The sequence below is a fragment of the Pelobates fuscus genome, chromosome 6 (assembly GCF_036172605.1).
Source record: "Pelobates fuscus isolate aPelFus1 chromosome 6, aPelFus1.pri, whole genome shotgun sequence".
In the NCBI taxonomy this organism is placed as follows: Eukaryota; Metazoa; Chordata; class Amphibia; order Anura; family Pelobatidae; genus Pelobates; species Pelobates fuscus.
In genome coordinates, this window is record NC_086322.1 from 84,611,969 (window position 1) to 84,637,880 (window position 25,912).

Here is a 25,912-nt window from a genome sequence, read left to right on the forward strand (position 1 = left end):
CCTGCTAATCCACCTCCACACTGTGACTCCTACTCTGAACATCAGACATACTGGGTTCCGGTCCTGCACCGCCGCCTGGATACTGTCAGGGTGGTGGTCCGGTGCCCGGGACCCAGACAGTGTCCAGGCGGCGGTGCAGGACCGGGACCCAGTATGCTTAGAATGCTTAGAATAAACATTCAAACAAAAATTAAAATGAAACCTGCAAGCAGGTGTAAGGAAATTACTTTCCATCTGGCCAGGGCCGGCGCCACCTGTAAGGCAACCTAGGCAGCCGCCTAGGGCGCACCTTAGCAGGGGGCACCGGATCCCTGTGCCCGGAGTCCCCGCGGTGGCTCCTCATGCTGCGCCGCCTGAGCGCTTTGGCAAGCCTCAGGCGGCGCAGCACTGCTGTGTGGAGGGCGGCCGAGTTTGAGTGACCGTCAAGAGGGAAGCGCAGAGTGCGCCCTCCTGCCGGTCACTCTATGTAGCGTGGCCGGGCGGCGCGGAACGCGGGACAGGAACTTCTGTTTCCTGTACACGGCCGCCGCCGGAAACAGAAGTTCCTGTCCCGCGTTCCGCGCCACCCGGCCACGCTACATAGGCAGGAAGGAAGAGGAGGGTAAGGACCACTAGGGGAGGAGGGAGGGGGGGGGGGAGCAAGGACCATTAGGGGAGAGGGGGAGCAAGGACCATTAGGGGAGGGGGGGAGCAAGGACCATTAGGGGAGGGGAGGGGGGGGAGCAAGGATGGGGAGGGGGGACTAAGGACCATTAGGGGAGGGGGGGCTGACGACCATTAGGGGAGGAGGGGAAGGGGGAGCAAGGACTATTAGGGGAGGGGAGGGGGAGCAAGGGCCATTAGGGGAGGGGGGGACTGAGGACCATTAGGGGAGGGGGGGAATAAGGACCATTAGGGGAGGGGGGGAGTAAGGACCATTAGGGGAGGGGGGGAGTAAGGACCATTAGGGGAGGGGGGGGAGTAAGGACCATTAGGGGAGGGGGGGAGTAAGGACCATTAGGGGAGGGGGGAGTAAGGACCATTAGGGGAGGGGGGGAGTAAGGACCATTAGGGGAGGGGGGGAGTAAGGACCATTAGGGGAGGGGGGGGAGCAAGGACCATTAGGGGAGGGGGGGGAGCAAGGACCATTAGGGGAGGGGGGGCAAGGACCATTAGGGGAGGGGGGGGAGCAAGGACCATTAGGGGAGGGGGGGGAGCAAGGACCATTAGGGGAGGGGGGGGGAGCAAGGACCATTAGGGGAGGGGGGGGGGAGCAAGGACCATTAGGGGAGGGGAGGGGGGAGCAAGGACCATTAGGGGAGGGGAGGGGGGAGCAAGGACCATTAGGGGAGGGGAGGGGGACTAAGGACCATTAGGGGAGGGGAGGGGGACTAAGGACCATTAGGGGAGGGGGTGGACTAAGGACCATTAGGGGAGGGGGGGAGCAAGGACCATTAGGGGAGGGGGGAGCAAGGACCATTAGGGGAGGGGGGGAGCAAGGACCATTAGGGGAGGGGGGGAGCAAGGACCATTAGGGGAGGGGGGGGAGCAAGGACCATTAGGGGAGGGGGGAGCAAGGACCATTAGGGGAGGGGGGGGAGCAAGGACCATTAGGGGAGGGGGGGGAGCAAGGACCATTAGGGGAGGGGGGAGCAAGGACCATTAGGGGAGGGGGGGGAGCAAGGACCATTAGGGGAGGGGGGAGCAAGGACCATTAGGGGAGGGGGGGGAGCAAGGACCATTAGGGGAGGGGGGAGCAAGGACCATTAGGGGAGGGGGGAGCAAGGACCATTAGGGGAGGGGGGAGCAAGGACCATTAGGGGAGGGGGGAGCAAGGACCATTAGGGGAGGGGGGAGCAAGGACCATTAGGGGAGGGGGGAGGGGGGAGTAAGGACCATTAGGGAAGGGGGAGGGGGAGCAAGGACCATTAGGGGAGGGGGGAGCAAGGACCATTAGGGGAGGGGGGAGCAAGGACCATTAGGGGAGGGGGGGATTAAGGACCATTAGGGGAGGGGGGGATTAAGGACCATTAGGGGAGGGGGGGATTAAGGACCATTAGGGGAGGGGGGGATTAAGGACCATTAGGGGAGGGGGGGAGTAAGGACCATTAGGGGAGGGGGGGAGTAAGGACCATTAGGGGAGGGGGGGAGTAAGGACCATTAGGGGAGGGGGGGGGAGTAAATACCACTAGGGGAGGGGGGGAGTAAATACCACTAGGGGAGGGGGGGTGTAAGGACCACTAGGGGAGGGGGGGTGTAAGGACCACTAGGGGAGGGGGGGTGTAAGGACCACTAGGGGAGGGGGGGTGTAAGGACCACTAGGGGAGGGGGGGAGTAAGGACCACTAGGGGAGGCGGGGAGTAAGGACCACTAGGGGAGGGGGGTTAAGGACCACTAGGGGAGGGGAGGGGGGTAAGGACCACTAGGGGAGGGGAGGGGGGTAAGGACCACTAGGGGAGGGGAGGGGGGTAAGGACCACTAGGGGAGGGTAGGGGGGTAAAGACCACTAGGGGAGGGTAGGGGGGTAAGGACCACTAGGGGAGGGGGGAGTAAGGACCACTAAGGGGTTTGGGAGAGGGAGGACCACTAAAGGGGGGAAAGACCACCAAAGGGGGTAAGAGGGAGGACCACTAAGGAGAGGGGAGGAGGGTAAGGACAACTAAGGGGGGAGGGTAATGACCACTGGGGGGAGATTACCACTAAGGGGGTGGGGGCGGAGGGGAAGGTATACTAAGGGGTTCGGGAGAGGGAGGACCACTAAGGGGAGGGATGGAGGACCACTAAGGGGGAGAGGGGGGAGTGAGAAGACCACCAAGGGGGGACTGCAGAGGGACAGGGGGCCAAGGGAGAACACGGAGGGACAGGAGGGAAGGGGAAATCAATAATTGACAGGAGGGGAGAGCACTATGAAAATGTTTTAAAAAAAAATAAAGAGCTGCTCCCCTCCCAGTCCCTATCCTACCCCTCAAATCTTCTCTTTTACACCACACACACACACACACACACACACACAGAAACATACAATGCATCCCTTACATTCACACAAACACTTATTCACTTACACACAGAAACAAAATGCATATCTTACACAATCAATGCACCCCTTACAGACACACACTGCATTCAATTACATACACAGAAACACACCTTGCACCCCTTACACACACACTCACACACAGAAACATACAATGCATTCCTTACACGCAAACACACACTGCATCCCCTATAGACACACTACATCCCTTACACAAATTGGTATCCCTATACACTACATTCTATAAGAACACACACACATTGCATCCTCTACAATAACACATAAAACATCCCCTACACACATACACTCCACTTCCTGTGAGAGAACTCATGGGTGGGCCATGTAGGTATTTATGGGTGGGCATTGTAGGCATACTCACGGTCAAGCCCTGGCGGCCCAGACCTTGAGCTGTGTAAGGGGCCCTAAAAAATGGGGCTGCTTCCTGTTCGTTAATTGTTGTGAGCGCTGTTAAAAACAGTCTCCAGAGAGCCTCTTCTACACCAGACCTGTGGAGCCAGACTGAGCCCATCATCAGCCTCTTGTCCTCATCTGGTGGTAAGTAGGCAATCCAATATATTATTAGTTGCACTAATCTCACATTAAATGGATACTATAGTCACCAGAAGCACTACAGCATAATGTAGTGGTTCTGGTGTCTATAGCCTGTGCCTGTAGGCTTTTTAATGTAAATACACTGTCTTTTCAGATAAAAGACACCTCGTGAAGACTGGCGTTGGCCCATATGGCAGAGCATATGGGCGCGGCATTGTGATGTCACATGGTGGGCAGGACATATGGGGGGGTGGCACATTTTTTTTTTGCCTAGGGCGGCAAAAATCCTTGCACCGGCCCTGCATCTGGCCCCTGGCAACTCCTTGATAGATTGTGACCTTTGTGAACATCTTCACAGCATCAACATTGCCTGCTTAAACTGCATGCCTGTTATAGTCACAGTTGTGGCTATATGTAATGATCATCTGATGAATATTTTTTATCTAAAAAGAAGTTTGAGCAGACAATTGCCTGTTTCTGCATTTGTTCTCATTCTGCAATATCCTTCTTCAAAAATGGCGCCCATAACAGCACCATAAGGTGGGATCTTACCCTTGATTTGTAAAGAGGCATTTTGATCCCATGAATCAATACCTTTTTTTTTATACATGAAAGCACCTTACTAACGTTTGCATTTTAAGACCGGCATTGCATACTGTAGCTTAGATTGTGATTTGTAATTGTTCGAAAGTCCTTTTCATTTAGTGTTATCCCTAACTCTTTTATGTACAAGTGACTTGTAGGTTCCTTATTGCCAAATGCATGATTTTGCATCTGTATTGAATCTCATCTGTCCCTTGCCTGCCCAGTAACCCCATTTTTCTAAATTCCTCTGTAGAGAAGTTATATCATGTTCAGACTGTATTATCTTACCTAGTTGCGTATCATCTTCAAATACCATCAAATGGCTTCCAATGCCTACTTCAAAATCATTTATAAAGAGAAGTGGACCCAGGGCAGAATCCTAATGCACTCCACTTACCACTTTTTTTCAATTTCAAAAATGTTCCACTAGCAACTACTCTCTGCAATCTATCTATTCAAGAACACACTTTTTCATCTTAACTATCTGATTTCAGTTTCAACAGTAAACTTTTGTATGGAACTGTATCAAATACCTTAGCAAAATCCAAGTAGATCACATCCATCAGAAGGCCCCAATCTATTTTTCTACTAACTTCTTCATAGAAGACAATTAAGTTATTTTGGCATGACCTGTCTTCCATAAACCCATGTTTATTCCTTCTAATGATATTGAATTATTAAATATTAATCCTTAAAAGTAATTAAAAAAAATCCTAACCATGGATGCTAAACACACGTCTGTAGTTTCTGAGCTTTTGAACCCTTTTTAAATATAGGCACCAAATCTACTTTTCTTTAATCCTCTCATACAATTCCTGAATGAAAAGAATCATGAAAAATCAAAAACAGTGGTATGGATATTTCTATTTAAACTCCTTAAGTACTCGAGGGTGACTAGCATCAGGCCGCGTGGCTGTATCCTGTGTTAACCTATCACCTGTTTGATGCCCAATTATACTTCTGTTTATGGTTTTGCTATTCTTGCAAATTTGGATCCAACTTTATTTGACCTGACAGTCGGCATTCAATGCCCAAACATTTTGGCACCACAAAAAATGAGATATTGGTGTTAATTACTTAAACACTGGTGTGATTAAGAGTTTATTTTAAAAACCGTTATAACACATTACATGCAGCCCTTTGCATATTGCTGTAAAAATATATTTGAGGAGGGGCGGAGCCTAGCTGCAGAGCTGTACAGACGTGTGCTGCTTGAGCTCCTGCGGCTGGCACACTACAATCAACAAATATGCCAAACCAAATACCTACTGGGCTGCAAAATCCCGCCAAGCTTGTTCCTGACACGCTGGTGGTTCCGGGGATGTCTCTCACAGGACTCTCCTCCACGGGCAAATGTGACTCGAGGCTTTGCGGCCTACCAGTGATCGAACCGAGGAGAGACGGCCGCTCTCCCACTGCTTTAACTGGAGGTACAAATCGACTAATGTTGTCCCCCCCCCCCTATGGACCGGCGGGGGTTATCCCGGTCCTGCATGGCATGCTCGACACAATCTGGCGGCAGACACCAACCGCACGGAGCAAACGGCTGTCGCATCCCACAAGCAGCCACGATCCCCATGGGCGCCCAAGATGGCGGTCGCACGCGGCCCACACACTACAATGCTCCCCATAGAGTGGACACTCCGACGACTGGACGAGCTGTTTGCCCAATTTTGGGCCAAACTAGAAAAACGGGTGACAAAAAAGCAGAGTCCAAAGCACGGAGGCACCCGGAGGGGCGCAAGCCCGAGAAAGAAGGGCCTACAAAGGGGCGCAGAACGCATCCGCAACGCTACCAAACCCAAGCGCAACCCGCATGGACCAGGGGACTTGGGGGTACTCACCCCGCAGCTATCCTCACGCAGACGGAGAATCACCCGCTACAGACGGCGATCAAGCACCAGGACCCTCCGCCGCCCACGTGGCCAGAGAGACTTTGACTCACCGAGCCCCCAGATCCATGGCTTAAAGACACCGGCCCTTACACTGACCCAAGACCGAAAGGGCGAAATACGTTGCCTCCTTCAATCAATAACCCTGGAGAAGCCATCAGCCCCCAGCAAGCACCATGGGAGTCGGTTGACAACGGACTGAATAATTGCAGCGAGCGGACGGTGGCGGCAACAACAGCCGAGAGCCGTGCAATATCTACAGGACTGAGTGCTATTTATCTTGAGGGACTCTACAGTTTTGTGCAACATAAGCAACCTTTATTGTTGGTTTATGCATGCCTCACACGCTTAGCCAGCCACTATGTCACGCTAGGCTTTTCCCCTTGAGCCTACACCCTTTTAGACCCCCTGCCTAGACCCACAGCTCAACCTGTTTCAATATGCCGGTACAAAGAGCACTTTCCTAACACACATCTAACAGACAAGACAATATACAGGGAATGTGCTGGGGAATAAGGGACCTCACAATAAGGCTGACCAACCTAATAAGCCATTTAACAAACAACCACCATCACACACACAGCTCACTCGACCAGTCATATGTGCGGCTCGCTCACCTACTTGTTAGTCTGCCTCTCATGTACACCATGCATTATATTTACCCAGTAAAAAAGCACATATAGTCAGCCAGTATAGCTTGTTCTCGCATCACATGTTTGTTGTCACTCCACTGACTATTGTTCGTTTATTTTTTCTTGACTATCTTATAAAAAAAAAAATGTGCAACTATATCTTGTGCCACAATTGTTAAACCGTGTTTTAGCTTGCTACATGCTACTGCTGTTGTGGCAAAGCATGAAAGCTTGTAATAATAACTCTTGCATGAAAAAATAAAGAATTTAAAAAAATATATATATATTTGAAAATCTTATAATAATATTGTCAAAAATAATTATAATTTTAGCATGGATAAGCCATATGCCACAAAACTGGCGCAACATTCTAAGCTTGATCACATGTAGTACCCCCCATTTGCTAAAACATATTTAATTATTAATTTTGACTCAACGTTTTTATTTTTAAATATCACTTATTTTTGTATGTGGCATAAACCTTTAGCACAAAAAATGAGAAAAAAAATGAACTTATGAGTGTTTCATAATACAAAATATCTGTAATGCTTCATATTGTATCCACTGAAGTATATCATTTTCCACTTAAACTATGCATAAAACATAAGTAAATTGAAAACAATAAATGGAACAGCTGCCTATAGATTTAATATTCTGAAAATGGCTCTTGTGTGTTGCATAGAAAATCTGTTATCTATAAGGGGAATTCACGTCTCTTTTTTTCAGTAATTTTAAAGTAAAAGTTAACTATCTATAAATGGACACTCCATGTATTGTAAAGGGTGGAACTCCTTGCATAGATTGATAATGATAAAGATCTATGCCAAGTTTGTCCTTGGTTTATAAATTCATAATTTTCCTGTAATTATATGGATACATGAGTAGGATTGGTGTACTTCATTCAAGTGTCCACCTCTCATCTCATGACATACATTTCTGTGAATGAGGCAGTCTAATACTTGAGCCGATGTTCAATTCACATTTTGTCATGAATGGACCTGTTGCCTACCTACTAGCCCCATAAACACCTGCTAAGTATATGTGTGTATATATATATATATATATATATATATATATATATATATATATATATATATATATATATATATATATATATATAAAACAAAAGGGTTCCTTGCACTCAGGTATTGCCGGGTGCCAAAGTCAACTGGCTGATGCACATAACATATCCAATAGGGATGACTGCACTCATCGGTCTTCGTATAAAATCAAAATAGCTTTATTAGATATACATTAAAAAGAGAAAGATCAACGTTTCAGCCCCACTCTGGGCTTTCCTCAGGATCAAAAATTACATACATGTGAATTGAACATCGGCTCAAGTATCAAGTGTATATATATATATATATATATATATATATATATATATATATCTATATATCATTTTTTTTTTTTTTTTCAGTTATGTTGGAGAAATGATCTGTGTTGAACAATGTATTTACTATCCACTGACTTCAGGTGGAAGGGTTTTTCAATCACTTTTTTTCCCACCATAACTACTGGTTTGTGCTCCACATGTAATGTCATGCCTTAATAGCAAGCCAGTAATCAACCTCATGCTAATGAGTTGCATTAACAACGAAACGGACGTTCATGAGTGGTTATCTGGTTTTGCATCTCTTCCTGAGTTGTGTTTCAAAGCTGTTGTTTACAGCAGACATATACTCTAAGGAATCCATGTTTAAACTGGAATAAATTAGGTGGTTCTCTGATGAACTAATTTGCATACGCCCACCCAGAAACCTTTGCAATTGCGCTGCAAATGTGAGATTTCTGTGGGAAAAGCAAGTCTGTGCAATTATTCCCTGTAATGAATGGGTAATAACGCAGGGATCTCTGTAATATAGTTTGGGACTCTAATCTTGACAATTGCTGCTAAATACATGTCCTGGTCTGCTTGAAATTAGTGGGTGAGCCAGTGCTGCCTTTATAAGTCCTTACCTGAACCTTTAACCCCTTAAGGACACATGACATGTGTGACACGTCATGATTCCCTTTTATTCCAGAAGTTTGGTCCTTAAGGGGTTAAACTTCCCTAATACACTACATATAAAAGTCCTACATTATCCTACCACATTACACTTCACCACACGTAATCCCTCACACTGCACTACACTATCACTGAACCTCAACCGCTACACTAAACATTAACGCTTACACTACACACTACAACTCCTGCATTATACCAACACTAAATTTAACCCAGAATGTACCCCAACACTTACTTTAAGAGTTCTGCTGAAACCAATTAATACAACATGTAGAATCCAGAACACTCAAATTGAAATCAGCTTCAAACCCTAAATAGTTAAACCACCTAACAAGGATTTTATTATGTTGTAAAATAATGCATGACATATGTCTGCCTTTGTACAGGTCCTTAGCAAACACACACACATGCACACAGGGAGAACGAGAGATATAATATAATAATTATTGTGAATTGTTTATATTGGATATTTAATAAAAAAAAAAAAGACTAAGAACATGAGTTAAAGAGAGGTTATGTAATGGTGAATGTTGTATTATGGTGAAATAATGAATATGTTAAAGGGTTTAATGTATCCTTTTAGCCCAGTTGTAAAAATTTATGACAATTTTTTTCAACTGATGTTTGTTCAGCTGGAAGAGAGGGTTCTGTGCTGTTTAGTGTTTTTTTGTGGGCACGGCTAATGATAAATACTAGCCAACTTGTGGGCTCTGACCAGGGCCGGACTGGGAAGAAAATTCATCCCAGGCATTTTTTAATTACAGCGGCCCACTAAAAAGGGGGCGGGCCAGATAGGGTGTGTTTTGTGTTTTGTCATCACAAATGACAAGCACGCCCCATCACAAAGTGAGCATGTTGGTTCAATGCACTTCCAGGGTAGACCATGTGCAGAGCTCTAGCATGAGAAAAAGACCCTGTATTTGTTCTGCACAGCGCAAGCAAATTTAATAACATGCTTGCACTGTGCTTGCTTGAAATTTGTCTCTGGTGTCTCCGTAGATGGGATACCAGGAGACAAAAATGCTAGGTAAGCATATTGTGCAGTATGTGTGTGTGTAAGGGGTGTAGTGTGTGTGTGTGATGGGTGCAGTGTGTGTGTTGTGTATGAGTGGGTGCTGTGTTTGCGTGAGGGTGCTATGTGCGTGTGAGGAATCTGTGTGTGAGGGTGCAGTGTATGCATGTGAGGGTGCTGTGAGTGTCAGGGTTGCAGTGTGTGTGAGTGAGGGTGTTGTGAGAGTCAGGGGTGCAGTGTGTGTGTGTGCTGTGAGTGTCATGGATGCCATGTGTGTGGGTGCAGTGAGTGTCAGGGGTGCAGTGTGTGTGGGGGCGGTGCTGTGAGTGTCAGGAGTGCAGTGTGTGTGTGTGTTGTGAGTGTCAGGGGTGCAGTGTGTGTGTGAGTGAGGGTGCTATGAGAGTCAGGGGTGCAGTGTGTGCTGTGAGTGTCAGGGGTGCAGTGTCTGTGTGTGTGTGAGGGTGCTGGGAGTGTCATGGGTGCAGTGTGTGTGTGTGTGTGAGTGAGGGTGCTGTGAGTGTCAGGGGTGCAGTGTGTGTGTGTGCTGTGAGTGTCAGGGGTGCAGTGTGTGTGCTGTGAGTGTAGGAGGTGCAGTGTGTGTGTGGGGGGCGTGGTGCTGTAATTGTGTGAGGGGTGCAGTGTGTGTGTGTGAGGGTGCTGTGAGTGTCAGGGGTGCAGTGTCTGTGTGTGAGGGTGCTGTGAGTGTCAGGGGTGCAGTGTGTGAGTGAGGGTGCTGTGAGTGTCAGGGGTGCAGTGTGTGAGTGAGGGTGCTGTGAGTGTCAGGGGTGGAGTGTGTGTGTGTGGGGGGGAGTGAGGGTGCTGTGAGTGTTAGGGGTGCAGGGTGTGTGTGAGTAAGTGAGGCTGCTTTTACTTGAGTGATTATATCCCCCCTCCCTTATTACCTTATGCCTGGGAGGGGGGAATTGTGCTGCTTCTGCTGCCATCCATCCCTGATGGTCCTAGTGGTGAGTGAACTCTAGCCTGTGGGGCTAGAGTTCACTCTCACGAGACCTGGAGCGTTGCCATGGTTAGAGCTCCTCCGGGTTCCTCTCCTGGCTGTCTCCCTCACTCTTTCCTCGCCGGCCGCAATATACTGCATGTGGGCCGGTGAGGGAGATGTTTGATCTCCTCACTGGCCCGCCGTGGACTACTGCAGGGCCGGCGCTCGGATAGTGCCGGCCCTGCAAAGACCGGCAGGGGAGATCCTGTTATCTCCCTTCTGGCCTCGGCCCATGGCCAGTCTGGGCCTGGCTCTGACAACAGTATTTAGACAGCAGTTATACCATAATTGTACCAGAATAGTTTCTATTTTGTGAAATACTATAGAAGGTTATAGTATTTCTCCAGAAATGAGTCATAGCGTAATAGCAATCTACATGGTATGCAATAGTCATAATTAATCAACATAATTAATGTATTTTCTTTTAATCACTTATTAATTGTGTTAAATATATTCACATTTAACGATGTGCAAAATAATATTTGTTTTCTGTTCATTTCCTTCCTTTGGTACATTAGTTTCTTATGAAAAAAAATATCAGATTAAAAAGCAATTTTAATAACTGGTGTTGCAAAAACAATTAACTGTACTCTAAGAAAACACTATTTTTTAATATTAGGATGCAATTATATATTAGCTACTTTATGTTACATAAATAAACACAATGAAAACTAATCAGCTATTAATGTAGTAAAGAAAAAAAAGTAATATACTCCAAGTAAAATATAACCCTTATATATGATTTAATATAAACACTTTTTGACATGTAAAAATAAAACTTTTACTAGCTATTATCACTTTGCCCAACACCTTTATAAAAGTTGGCTCGATGTCTTAGTAATGGCCTTCTGGGATTTAAATTGTTCTAATGCCAGGAAATGAATAACTCATCACATCCTCCGAAGGCATGTTAATGCAATGTCTCTCATTCTAAATGGATTTATGTCATACTTAATTCATCAAGTTGTAGAAGGCAACTGTAACTCTTGTTCTGCAAATCTATAGTCTTCTTGTCTATCTTGTCCCCTGCAATCTACTTGTTTAAGTGGGCCTGGAGCATACAGTATGTTCTAGAGTAATTAATTGGCAGCAATGCAATAGCAGATAATTGTAATGTAGTGTATACGTACACAAATGTATCCTAGACAAGCTGTCATTAGCTGTGTCATATCATGTAGCTTAACTTCTGAAATGAACAAAAGTATAAACCAAACATGGTGACTATCTCATTATACACAACAGAAAAGGCATACTAATATAGTGTAAGGCTACATGAAGGTGCATCATCCAAACATGATGCCGCATGTCACTTTTAGCCGGCATCTGTACTGTACAAGAGCTTCGGGCTACATGGTGACTGGGACGATCGCTGTTATAGAGTTGAGGTTGTGTTTGTTCTCGTGCACAATACATTTCCTGTCTACAGATACAGCTGCCTACTTTGATCATTTGGAGCCTTTATAGTAACTTCTTTTGTGAGTTAAATATTGGCACTTTGCACCTTTTTTTTGTGTATACTATTATTTGTTTCTGTTTTCTTTTATGTTTCAGTATTTGTTATTAAACTAATGGAAAGGTGTAATTAGAAACAAAAAAATCAAATGGGCTGCAACATATAACTACAAGTGACCTAAATAGAGTGTGAGCTCAAAATCTGAAAAAGTATATGTGCGCTCCTAAAAAGTAAAAGAAAAAATAAAAATAACACTTATAATACAAACGTATATTTAATGAATAAAAAAAGGACCTTTATAATCAAGAAATCTAAAAAAACATATGCAATTATGACGAACTGGATCTGTTACTAAAAGGTGAATAACCAATAAAAGATCAAATGGATACACAAATCCTGGTAAATAGTAAAAAAATTAATTGAATAGAAAAGTAAAAAAGCCAGTATTTGTTATTGAAGAATTACTATTTGGTACAGTAAGTGTATCACTGCGTGCACACTTCTTGCACTTTACATATATATGGTGGTACCTTAATTTAGTTGGCACTAATTGCATATTTGCACAAGTTTACACAAGTAATTTATTTTATATTACAACACCGAAATAGGCAAAAAAATTGTATGTCTTAAAGACACAGCACACCCTTTTTTTAACATTTTTTTTGTTTTACTATAAGTGTGTTACAGAGCTTAAGTACACAGAGAAAAAAAGAAAAGAGGGGAGCCTATTAGTAAAGATAGGGACATGGAGATTATTGACTAAAGATGGGGGGTAAATAATAAAAAAGTTTTAGCAATTGCTTATTCTCACTCAGATAGAAATTACTTTGGAGATTTATGAATTTTGCTTTTGTTTTGTATTTCCATTTGTTATAGAGCTTATTTACACTACAGAGATGCAGCTCTTTTTATAAATACTCAACTTTTTACTAATAAATGACCTTTTTTTTCTGTATAGTAATTTGCATAAGTGCGTTTTGTTCACTTGCCTTGCATTTTAGTATGCTACATGTCACTTTTTCCCGAGTCTTAGGTTGATTGATGCAGAATGGTGTAGGGCAGGGAATGGCAACCTTCAGCACTCCACGTGTTGTCGTCTATATCTCTCATAGTGCTCTTACAGCCATAATACAGGCAGGGGAGATGCAGTCTGTGAAAGAACACCCGTAACTTGTTTTATTTTCCAAGATTATGGTCAAAAGACTGTTGTCCCTATCCCTGACTCACGTCACCTTCCCCCCAGATCAATGGACTAAGAACACTATTGTCCCATCGCATAACTAGAGTCCAGAAGCCACAAAGACTTCAGCGGGACTTAGGCACAACTCTTCTGGAACTCCGGCCCGGCCGCGGTTAGTCCCAAATCCCAGCTAACTTCCATCCCGGTTTTCCCCCACTTCCCATGTAGCCACGTGAGTGCTTTTTGGAGGGAAGCTACCTCAGATCATGGACTACAATCGCTCCCTGGAAGCCGGGGGTAGCACCCCTTAGTTTGACCACAGGAGCACCCGTCATTTGACTTACTGCAACCCTAATTGTTCTGGAACTCTTTTGGGCATGGACCACGTGTGCGGTCTGTCAAAACTTCACCCCGGTGGCGTTTCATCAATTCTTCATGGATCTGGGAGCTATTCAGCCAGCATGGGTGCTCAGATCGGGGCTATCTGGGGATGTATAATAAGTGGGGGTTCCTGTATGTTATGCTGTGTTTTGGGGGTATTTTTGTGTTGTGCTCTCTGTATCCAGGAGATAATTAGTTTAGCAAACAACAACTCAATTATCTGCTAGACACAGAGGTGCCAGGGTGGGGCCTCTGTGTCATGAATAACCATGCTGAACTGAATAAAACCAGATATACTCCCAGCATAATATTTGCTAATGTAGGGGGGAGGAGGGGGCTATAACACACTTCTCTGCTATAATCACTGAAGATGGTGCTGACAGAGTTACTGCGAGGGAGAAAGAATTACTTTGGCAGTGAGACTCGAGTCCCTTATTGGGTGGCCAACACACAGTCCATAACATCTGGAGTGCCAAAGTTGTCTACCCCTGTATAATGGTACCTCTGTGTATATTAATGAAGGTAAGCATCAAAGTTGATGTGAAGCAATGCATCATTCATCAACAAGCTTACATCTTCTAGTGACAAGAGTCCAGGAATTGGTTGCCCTGTTATGGTTTTTTGTTGGTCTGACAGTATATTTGTAGTCCAGTTTGGTTTCTTCAGTCACGTGTTTGACTAGTCTTTTCTGGTTTCTAGTGTCTCTAGAAATTGACATTAGTTACCAACTTTTTTATTTCTGTATCCCCACACTTAGTTTGTCTTTTGCCTTCTCTTGGTTTTCACTCCTGTGTGATTTTGGCTCTCTAAGGTATATAAGCTGAGCCCCACCAAAAAATGCATCTATCCTTAGATATTTCCTGCAAGTGTTATCCAATCTATTCTCTGCAAGTTAGGGTTAGTCTGATCCTGATGCTTGGAAATTATGTTTTGCATTTAATCACAAGGGGATATCTGCCACAGTGGGGTAAGAATTGTTTTGTGTAACTATTAAATAGATAAGAATACGAGTAATGTTAATCACTAAAGGGACAATTAAGGCACACAAACCACTTAATCTCAGGGAGTACAATGTACTTGTCATTTTAGTCCTGCAATCTAAAGCTTTCCCATTTAGTAGATATGTCATGCCAAAAACAAAAATACTAATGTGGAAGAAAAAGCATTCATGCCTTATTTGAAGGTAAGTGTATTTCCAGTGAACCCCACTCCCACTTTTGGACACTGTATAACAAATCTTTATCTCCTGCAGGACTGAATTGAATACCAAGAACTAAACTAATGGAATATTTTTAAATGAGTACAATAGAGAAGAATGTTTTTAACAGATTAGCAACAGTATGATTTAGTGTCTGATTTAGTATATATCACAATGTTTTTATTGGAGGGCTAAACACACCTCTAGTAGCTGTCTTCCTGACAGCATTGGATTGGACAAGACGTGAACAAAACAATGGGTAGGACTCCCGGATGACATCGGAGGAGGCAGAGTGGTGCCAGTGCTAAGTGAGCCTCGGCGCTGTGAAAAAGAAAAGTAAATACCTTTTATTTCCTTTAATTTAGGGGGTGTAGACATCTGACTTGTGACGACATGTTTGTATTCCTAACGTTATCGTGTTCCTTTTAAGTGTTGATGACAGCTGTGAAATGTGGTCAGTTGCTAAAGCAATATTAGGCATTTTCTGTAAATTTTTCTTACTTTGTTTTAATGTAATATTACATAGTTAAAAAAAAAACAATAAACAGGTGGAAAACAGAGGAAAACTAAAAAATAAATAAATAAATAAATAAAAGACTTTTATTACTATACACAAACACATCTTTTTATTCTTAGTAGGAATATGTTGTTAATTCTGGCTTGCTCTTGTTTTTTTCATTTTTAATTGTATTTTGGATGTTATGGTGATAGATGACATGGTCAGCAGGAAAGATACAATATGTGAATGATTTCCTGCTAGTTGGCTTAACAAGAAATAATGTGTTAGAACAGCTGTTGTTCACTTCCAGGTCTGTTGTAACAGTTATGATGGATCCCTGCTGGGCTATGTGGTGCTCACATCTAGTAATGTCATGAGATTTTATGGATGTACACAATGTCAAATTACAGCACTTTGACTAGAAATGACATCCTGATGCTAAGAGATGGAATTGTTCATGTTCCCTGTAAATATGGCTTTAGGACAATTGTAGCAGATACGTTTTGATTCAAATCAGTTTAATCACCTTTGATCTGATGCTTTTATACTGACGACTTGATCAACAAAGATCAAAGTTTTGCCATCAAATGACTTCAAATAATGCTTCATATTTGCAGTCACATTTTAGCAATTTCCTTGATGAAAAGACACATATAGGGCCAGAAAGTACAATTGAAACTATGATTAAAGTGCCAATGTAATGTAGGCCATTAATCTACATAATTTCTAATCTAAAAAAAAAAAATAATAATAGCAATAAAGCAGCTGGAAGTACGTGTCTGCTCGTGTGTGTGCATGTGCTTGTGTGTTTGTGCGTGTGTAAATTGCATGTTCACCTTTGCACCTTGTGGGGATGCAATCATTTTAATCTGTTCTTTTGCTCAGTTTTACTCTGCCAACTATTATTCTTTTCAGTGAAAATGTCCCTTTTGTCTCCAGTATGAAGAAATAATTCCACAGAAATTACATGTTTATTTAAATCCTCTCAGTATACCATGTTTTATACAGAAATTTGATTTTATTTTTTTTTTACATGAATGCAACATATACGTACCAGCCAACAATATGCAACAATTGGTAGTGAAAATGGATCTGTTTTATTCACCAAAGTGTGAATTGTCTGGAATTTAGAGGGAATTTAAATGTTTTGGCCACAATAACATACCGGAATATATAGCTGACTTAAATCTAAAGTAATCTAATTTAGCAGACTTTCGAGATTATTACATAGGATGATATGATGATATATCATAAATTAAATTAACAGGGGGTGCAGCAGAAGTTAGTTACACTTATCTAACCCTTTTCTTCTGTTTGCCATCAACTTCTTTCGTCATTCTCTAGCATCCTCACATTAGTGATGTAGGGAATAATACTGATGTCTAAGGAGTATCCCACAAGACCTTCCATGTATCCATGTCTTGTGAAAAGCTAGACAAACTTGATGTTAGAAGCTCTGCTTTTTGGTCAAGTGAAGCTTTTACAATAAGACAAAATATCCCCTACTTTGTCTTATGATGTAATTTTTCTGTGTTGAAGCAGTCAATATGAGCATTCAATCATAAGGATTTTATCTTTGTGAAATGCTCATAAATAATTGTTTTTAATGACAGACTCAGTTTAAAGAAATAATCTGGGCTTCATAACCACTTCATCTCTTTGAAGTGGTTATCGCATGAGTTTCATCTTTTGGTTCACTTTAAACCATTTACTTACAGCATAATGTTTAATTGGGTTCACAGTCACCCATTTTTGCTCAAGCTAACACTTCATTGTTAAAAAAGTAACTATTAATAAAAATATGTATGGAAATAATATTCACATACATGTAGATAAAGAATGTATCTGCAAATGCAAAACGTCATTGCTGGCTACATAGATGCCCCACCAGGGGCGTATTAGCTGCGAGGCAATTAAGGCATTTGCCTTGGGCGGCATTTTCCAGGGGGCGGCAAAAAACGCCGCCCCCAAATGCCCAGGGCAAATGCCTTGTTAGCCTTGTGGCTAACTGACAAGCCCTCTGGGCGGGCGATCTGCTGGGCGGCGCTGGTGGGCGGCTGGCGAGGGAGCACTTCCTCTGAGCTGTCTGCTCAGCTCCCTCGCGCGCCACAGAGTGAGGCTGGGAGCCGGAATATGACGTCATATTCCGGCTCCCAGCCTCACTCTGCGGCGCGCGAGGGAGCTGAGCAGACAGCTCAGAGGAAGTGCTCCCTCGCCAGCTGCCTGCCAGCGCCGCCCAGCAGCCATTGGACCACCAGGGAGAGAGAGAACCCCCCCCCCGCATTCCCAAAGGTAAGGAGGCTGGGGGGGGGCTAAATTAAAAAAAATAAAAAGTGTGTGTGTGTATGTGTGTGTGTGTGTGTGTGTATGTCTGTTAGTGTGTCTGTTAGTGTGTGTGTGTGTGTGTGTGTATGTCTGTTAGTGTGTGTGTGTGTGTGTATGTCTGTTAGTGTGTGTGTATGTCTGTTAGTGTGTGTGTGTGTATGTCTGTTAGTGTGTGTGTGTGTGTATGTCTGTTAGTGTGTGTGTGTGTATGTCTGTTAGTGTGTGTGTGTGTGTATGTCTGTTAGTGTGTGTGTGTGTATGTCTGTTAGTGTGTGTGTGTGTGTGTATGTCTGTTAGTGTGTGTGTGTGTGTATGTCTGTTAGTGTGTGTGTGTGTGTATGTCTGTTAGTGTGTGTGTGTGTGTATGTCTGTTAGTGTGTGTGTGTATGTCTGTTAGTGTGTGTGTGTGTGAGTGTGTGTATGTCTGTTAGTGTGTGTGTGTGTATGTCTGTTAGTGTGTGTGTGTATGTCTGTTAGTGTGTGTGTGTGTGTATGTCTGTTAGTGTGTGTGTGTGTGTATGTCTGTTAGTGTGTGTGTGTGTGTATGTCTGTTAGTGTGTGTGTGTGTATGTCTGTTAGTGTGTGTGTGTGTGTATGTCTGTTAGTGTGTGTGTGTGTGTGTGTGTGTGTGTGTGTGTGTGTGTGTGTGTGTGTATGTCTGTTAGTGTGTGTGTGTATGTCTGTTAGTGTGTGTGTGTATGTCTGTTAGTGTGTGTGTGTATGTCTGTTAGTGTGTGTGTGTGTGTATGTCTGTTAGTGTGTGTGTATGTCTGTTAGTGTGTGTGTGTGTGTATGTCTGTTAGTGTGTGTGTGTGTGTATGTCTGTTAGTGTGTGTGTGTATGTCTATTAGTGTGTGTGTGTATGTCTATTAGTGTGTGTGTATGTTAGTGTGTGTGTGTATGTCTGTTAGTGTGTGTGTGTATGTCTATTAGTGTGTGTGTGTATGTCTATTAGTGTGTGTGTGTATGTCTGTTAGTGTGTGTGTGTATGTCTGTTAGTGTGTGTGTGTATGTCTGTTAGTGTGTGTGTGTATGTCTGTTAGTGTGTGTGTGTATGTCTGTTAGTGTGTGTGTGTGTCTGTATGTCTTAGTGTGTGTGTGTGTCTGACTGTGTGTGTCTGTTAGTGTGAGTGTGTGTGTATCTGCTAGTGAGTGTTTGTTAGTGAGTGTGTGTTTCTGTTAGCTAGTGTATGCGTATCTGTCAGTGAATGTGTGTGTGTGTGTGTATTTAGAAGGCGGGGGAAGGGTTGGTTGGGGGTGGCGCAGGCGGGCGGGATGGGGGTGCCTGAGTTTTGTCCTGCCTAGGGCAGCACAAAACCAGGATACACCACTGTGCCCCACACTGTATTTGTGAGCCCTTACAACTTTCCATCCCTGACTTAAAAGGACTTTATAATCACTAAATAAACTTTAGCTTAATTAAGCAGTTTTGGTGTACAGATCATGCCCCTGCCACTGTTCAATTCCCTGCTATTAATGAGGGTCAAGGCAATCTAAAAAATGGAGATAGGATAGAAAGGAGATGGGCTTAAGTTCAGTATAAGGGTGGTGGAGATGTGGGGAGGGGAAAGCTCAGAACAGAGGAGGTATGTAATATTGATAAAAATTTACAAAAAGTACAAATGACTCATGATAGTATTAAATGTATACTTACTAATGCAAGGAGCCTATGTAACAAAATGGGGGAACTAGAGGCAGTAGCATACACTAAACAATATGATATAATAGGCATTACAGAAACATGGTGGAATGAGGCACATGACTGGGCAGTTAACTTAAATAGGCACATGTTGTTTAGGAAGGATAGGAAAAACAAGACAGGTGGTGGGTTATGTTTGTATGTCAACCATGAGTTAAAGCCAAATCTTAGGCATGTGGAGTGTGACAAGGAAAATGTGGAAGTTTTATGGGTAGATATCTGCTTGGGGAAAACGAAGGGAAATTATTTACTGGTTGGGATATGTTATAAACCACCTAATGTAAATATTAATGAGGAAGAACAGCTGCTAGAGCAAATTGGGAAAGCCGCAAATCAGGGTAACATGTTAATTATTGGAGATTTTAATTACCCAGACATAAATTGGGATAGAGTGACTAGAACATCTGCAAGTTTTTGAATGTGTTAAATTACACCTTCATGTCACAACTGGTACAAGCACCAACTAGAAAGGATGCTTGTCTGGATCTCGTTATAACAAATAATGTTGATCATTTCACCAACATTCAAGTAGTGGAGCATTTGGGAAATAGTGATCACAATATGGTAATTTTTTAAATAAACTCTAAAAAGCAAAAGCATGTGGGTTATACTAAAACATATCATTTTTAAAAAGCCAGTTTCAATAAGATTAAGGCAGCTCTACAGCATATTGACTGTCATAAACTCCTTAGTAAAAAAAAAAAAAAACACTGAGGATAAATGGAAGCTTATTCGATAGGAAAATTATTCGATAGGTACATTTCTCAGTATGTACCAATGTGGTTTAGTAGAGAAGTAAAGCAAGAGATTAAAAATAAGAAAAGGGCTTTTAAAGCATTTCAATCAGACAAATCAGAGGGATACTATATAAGATACAAAAAAGCCAATAATGCTTACAAAAAGGCAATTAAAGTGGCTAAACTAGAAATGAGAAATGGATAGCCAAAGAATGCAAAACCAACCCCAATATTTTTTTCAAGTGCATCAATTCTAAAAAAACTAAAAATTAAAGTGTAGATATACTGTAAGCAGAGATGGGTCTGTTAATGAAGACCAGGAAAAGGCAGAAATTTTAAATAACTATTTTTCTTCCGTATAAATTAATAGTGATGTCGCGAACACAATTTTCGGTTCGCGAACGGCGGACGCGAACTTCCGCAAACGTTCGCGAACTGGCGAACCGGGCGAACCGCCACTGCCTTCAATAGGCAGGCGAATTTTAAAACCCACAGGGACTCTTTCTGGCCACAAAAGTGATGGAAAAGTTGTTTCAAGGGGACTAACAACTGGACTGTGGCATGCCGGAGGGGGATCCATGGCAAAACTCCCATGTAAAATTACACAGTTGATGCAGAGTCTGGTTTTAATCCATAAAGGGCATAAATCACCTAACATTCCTAAATCACAATGGATATGGATTGACACCTGACATATTGACACCTCAACATATGTATTGACACCTGTCCTCAGAGACCCTAATACACACTGACACAGAGCACAATAGGGACTGTTCCCCCTATGTAGGGTCACTTGGCAGATATGGATTGACACCTATCCTCAGGGACCCTGATACACACTGACACAGAGCAGAATAGGGACTGTTCCCCCTACATAGGGTCACTTGGCAGATATGGATTGACACCTATCCTAAGGATCCCTGATACACACTGACACAGAGCAGAATAGGGACTGTTCCCCCTACATAGGGTCACTTGGCAGATATGGATTGACACCTGTCCTAAGGGACCCTGATACACACTGACACAGAGCAGAATAGGGACTGTTCCCCCTACATAGGGTCACTTGGCAGATTTGGATTGACACCTGTCCTCAGGGACCCTGATACACACTGACACAGAGCAGAAGAGGGACTGTTCCCCCTACATAGGGTCACTTGGCAGATATGGATTGACACATATCCTAAGGATCCCTGATACACACTGACACAGAGCAGAATAGGGACTGTTCCCCCTACATAGGGTCACTTGGCAGATTTGGATTGACACCTGTCCTCAGGGACCCTGATACACACTGACACAGAGCAGAAGAGGGACTGTTCCCCCTACATAGGGTCACTTGGCAGATATGGATTGACACATATCCTAAGGATCCCTGATACACACTGACACAGAGCAGAATAGGGACTGTTCCCCCTACATAGGGTCACTTGGCAGGTATGGATTGACACCTGTCCTCAGGGACCCTGATACACACTGACACAGAGCAGAATAGGGACTGTTCCCCCTACATAGGGTCACTTGGCAGATATGGATTGACACTGTCCACAAGGACAAGCTGCAGGCTTCCTGGCAGGGCCCATACAAGGTGGTAGAGCAGGTTTTTGATACCACCTTTGTGATCTGTGGGGTCACAGGCACAGGAGGCAATAGCATGCTCCATGTGAAAATGCTCAAGCCATACCACGAGCGCACGGAAGAGGTAACCACGATCTGTGCACCTGCCACTGAAGATTATGATAATTTGTCACTCCCAGATCTCCTAGACCAAGAGGGCCAGAGCGGAGACCTGGGAGAAGTACAGTTAGGAGAACAGTTAGACCCCCAAGAGTGAACCCAGGTCCAAAGACTAATCCAGGACAAGGGGGCCACATTTTCCAACCTACCTGGATACACTCCGTTAACCACTCACAAAGTTAAAACCCTAGACCAGACACCCCCTTTGCCAAACCGCCTATCGCATACACGAAGCAGTTAAAGAAAATATGCGGAAATAAATTGAGGAAATGATGCAGTTAGGGGTGATAGAGCACTCTGACAGCCCCTGGGCCTCCCTGGTAGTACTAGTACCGAAACGAGACGGCACGACCCGTGTCTGTGTAGACTACCGGAGGCTAAACGATAAAACAACCTCAGACGCCTACCCTATGCCCCGGATAGACTAGCTCCTAGACAAAATGGCCAGAGGCCAGTACCTCACCACAATAGATCTGTGCAAGGGGTACTGGCAAATTCCATTAGCCGAGGACGCCATCCACAAGTCGACATTTGTCACCCTGTTTGGCCTTTATCAGTTTAAGGTCATGCCATTCGGGATGAAGAAAGCCCCGGCTAACTTTCAGAGGATGGTAGATCGGCTACTGGATGGGTTTCAGGAGTATGCCTGCGCCTACTTGCATGATATAGCCATTTTTAGCTGCTCCTGGCCCGAACACCTGACCCACATAGGAGCCGTACTAGACCGGATTAGGGAGGCCGGACTGACCCTAAAGCCCAGTAAGTGCCATATAGGAATGGCAGAAGTTCAATACTTAGGGCACAGAGTTGGGAGCCTGCTACAGAAACCAGAACCCGCTAAAATAGAGGCAGTCGCCAAATGGCCACCCCCCCGCACTAAAACCCAGGTCCTCGCATTCCTGGGTACTGCAGGGTACTACAGGAAATTTGTAGCTAATTACAGCACCCTAGCTAAACCTCTAACGGATCTAACACGTAAAAACCTCCCCAAGATAGTAGTATGGGCCCCAGAGTGTGAACAGGCCTTCCAACAGCTCAAGACGGCGCTCATTAAATCACCTGTACTTTCTGCTCCTGATCCAACTAAACGCTTTCTCGTCCATACAGACGCTTCTATGTTTGGATTGGGAGCAGTACTGAGCCAAGTCGGAGCAGATGGCGGGCGAGCAACCCGGGGCTTATCTAAGCCGGAAACTTTTGCCCAGGGAAGTAGATACACTGCCATTGAAAAGGAGTGCCTGGCGGTGGTGTGGGCCCTCAAAAAGCTGCAACCTTACTTGTATGGACAACCGTTTACCTTACTCACAGATCACAACCCGTTGGTGTGGCTGAACAGGGTGTCAGAGGACAATGCCAGGCTGTTGCGCTGTAGTTTGGCGCTACAGCCTTTTGACTTTACAATTCACTATCGCCCTGGGAAGCAAAATGGCAATGCTGATGGGTTATCCAGACAAACAGACCGTGAACAGTGATCTGTGAGTACTCCTCCGGACATCCCCAAGCCGATCCTGGCCTGCTTCAGGACGTCCTGTAAGCCTGGGTACTTATGTACAAAGCATTGTACGATCAGATTACACACATGTGCCATGCAAGGCACATGTGTCAACTTGCCCAAATTCAATGCCGCCAACAAATTTCTTACGTTGTCACAAACCACTTTGACGATCTCCAGTTGGTGCGGAGTCAGCCACTTTTCCACCTGTGCGTTCAGGGAGGACAGGAGTGCTGGTCCAGTGTGACTCTCTGCTTTCAAGCAAGTCAAACCCAAGACGGCGTGACACTACCGTATCCGGGATGCGGAATAGTACCTGGGGAGCTGGGGGTGTGCCGTTGATGTGGAGCAAGACGCAGCAGCAGAAGAGGACTCAGCCGAGGAGGTTATGGAAGAGGATGGAGTAGGAGGAGTAGAGGAGGTGGCAGCAGGACTGCCTGCAATTCGTGGCAGTGTCACCAACTCCTCTGCAGAGCCATGCATTCCATGCTTGGCAGCCGTCAGCAGGTTTACCCAATGCGCAGTGTAGGTGATCTACCTGCCCTGACCATGCTTTGCAGACCAGGTATCAGTGGTCAGATGGACCCTTGCCCCAACACTGTGTGCCAGACATGCCATTACTTCCTTTTGCACAATCGAGTACAGGTTGGGGATTGCCTGTTGTGCAAAGAAATTTCGTCCGGGTACCTTCCACTGCGGTGTCCCAATAGCTACACATTTTTTGAACGCCTCAGACTCCACCAGCTTGTATGGTAAAAGCTGGCAGGCTAATAGTTCAGACAAGCCAGCTGTCAGACGCTGGGCAAGGGGGTGACTTTCTGACATTGGCTTCTTACGCTCAAACATGTCCTTGACAGACACCTGACTGTGGGCAGATGAGCGGGAACTGCTCAAGGCGAGAGACGGAGTGGCGGATAGTTGAGAGGGGGCAAGGAGGACAGCAGTGGTTGACGTGGCTGAAGATGCTGGACCAGGATAGGATGGCGGTTTTGAGTTTGTGTGCTGCTTGTACTCATGTGATCCCATAGGCGTTTGTGATGTGCGATCATGTGCCTACGCAAAGCAGTTGTACCTAGGTGGGTGTTGGACTTCCCACGACTCAGTTTCTTTTGGCACAGGTTGCAAATGGCATCGCTGTTGTCAGAGGCAGACACACAAAAAAAAGCCACACTGCTGAGCTCTGCAATGACGGCATTCTGGTGGTGAACACAGCATGCGTTGATTGGCGTGCTGTCGGGCTGACCCCGGGTGCCGATGCATGCTGTCTGACTGTACCACTACCTCCTTGCGACGACCTCCCCCTGCTTCCAACTTGTCTCCTCCTCCTCCTCCTCCTCCTCCTCCTCCTCCTCCTCCTCCTCCTCCTCTCTGTCTCCCCATCTGAACTTTCGCCCTGTTCTTCTTCTTGCCGAGCGTGCACCCACGTGACATCCATGGACGCATCGTCATCATCAACAGCTTCACTTGTATCTGACAACTCAGCAAAGGAAGCAGCAGCGGGTACAACATCATCATCATCACACCGTACGTCCATGTGTGTAATGCTGCCTGCCTGAGACATATCCCTGTTATCTACATCCTCTGGCAATAATGGTTGCGCATAACTAATTTCTTCAAACGGATGTGTAAATAACTCCTCTGACATACCAAGTGAAGCGGCTGTGGTGCTAGTTTTGGTGGTGGCGGCAGGCGGGTGAGTGGTATCTTGAGAGGTGCCTGAAGCTAAGCTGGAGGAGGATGGTGCGTCAAGGTTCCGAGCGGAAGCTGTAGAAGATTGGGTGTCCTGTGTTAGCCAGTCAACTTTGTCCTCAGAACTTTTCAAGTTCAGGGTATGTGGCCTCTGAAAACTGGGCATTATTCTAGGGCAAAAGGGAATCACAGCACCACGACCACGATGGCCCCTGCGGGGTGGCCTGCCTCTGCCTGTCATTTTTTTTTTCTATTAGTGGTACTATGCATGCAAGCTACTGTGCGACCAGATATGAGTGGCACTGTGCAGTGGCAGAGGTTGGCAAAGTACACGCTGTAGGCCTGACTCACCCGCTTGAAGACAACTAACTGCTATTCAATCTATAACAGTGAAAAAAAAATATTTTTAAAGGCACGCTATAGAGACACCAGATATGAGTGGCAAAGTGCACTTGCAGAGGTTGGCAGAGTACACGCTGAAGACCTGACACCCGCTTTAAGGACACTGACTGCTATTAGCTTACAGTGAAAAACTTTTTTTCTTTTTAAAGGTACTGTAACGGACCGTTTCACTTACAAGAGGATAAAACCCAGTTTAGGCAATAATCCCCTTTCCAGATGCACAGGCAGCTACTGCAAACACCATTCTCCCGACTGGAACCACATGAACACTGGAACAGCTGAACAAGAAAAGCAGACATCGGCTTACACTCCTGGCAGTCAGCATACAATCCCATTCCCCCAAAGAACGAGACGACACATCGCTTTGAGGGTTAAGCAAGAACTCTGGACTGGGACACCCAGCCTGGCTTTTATTACAAACAG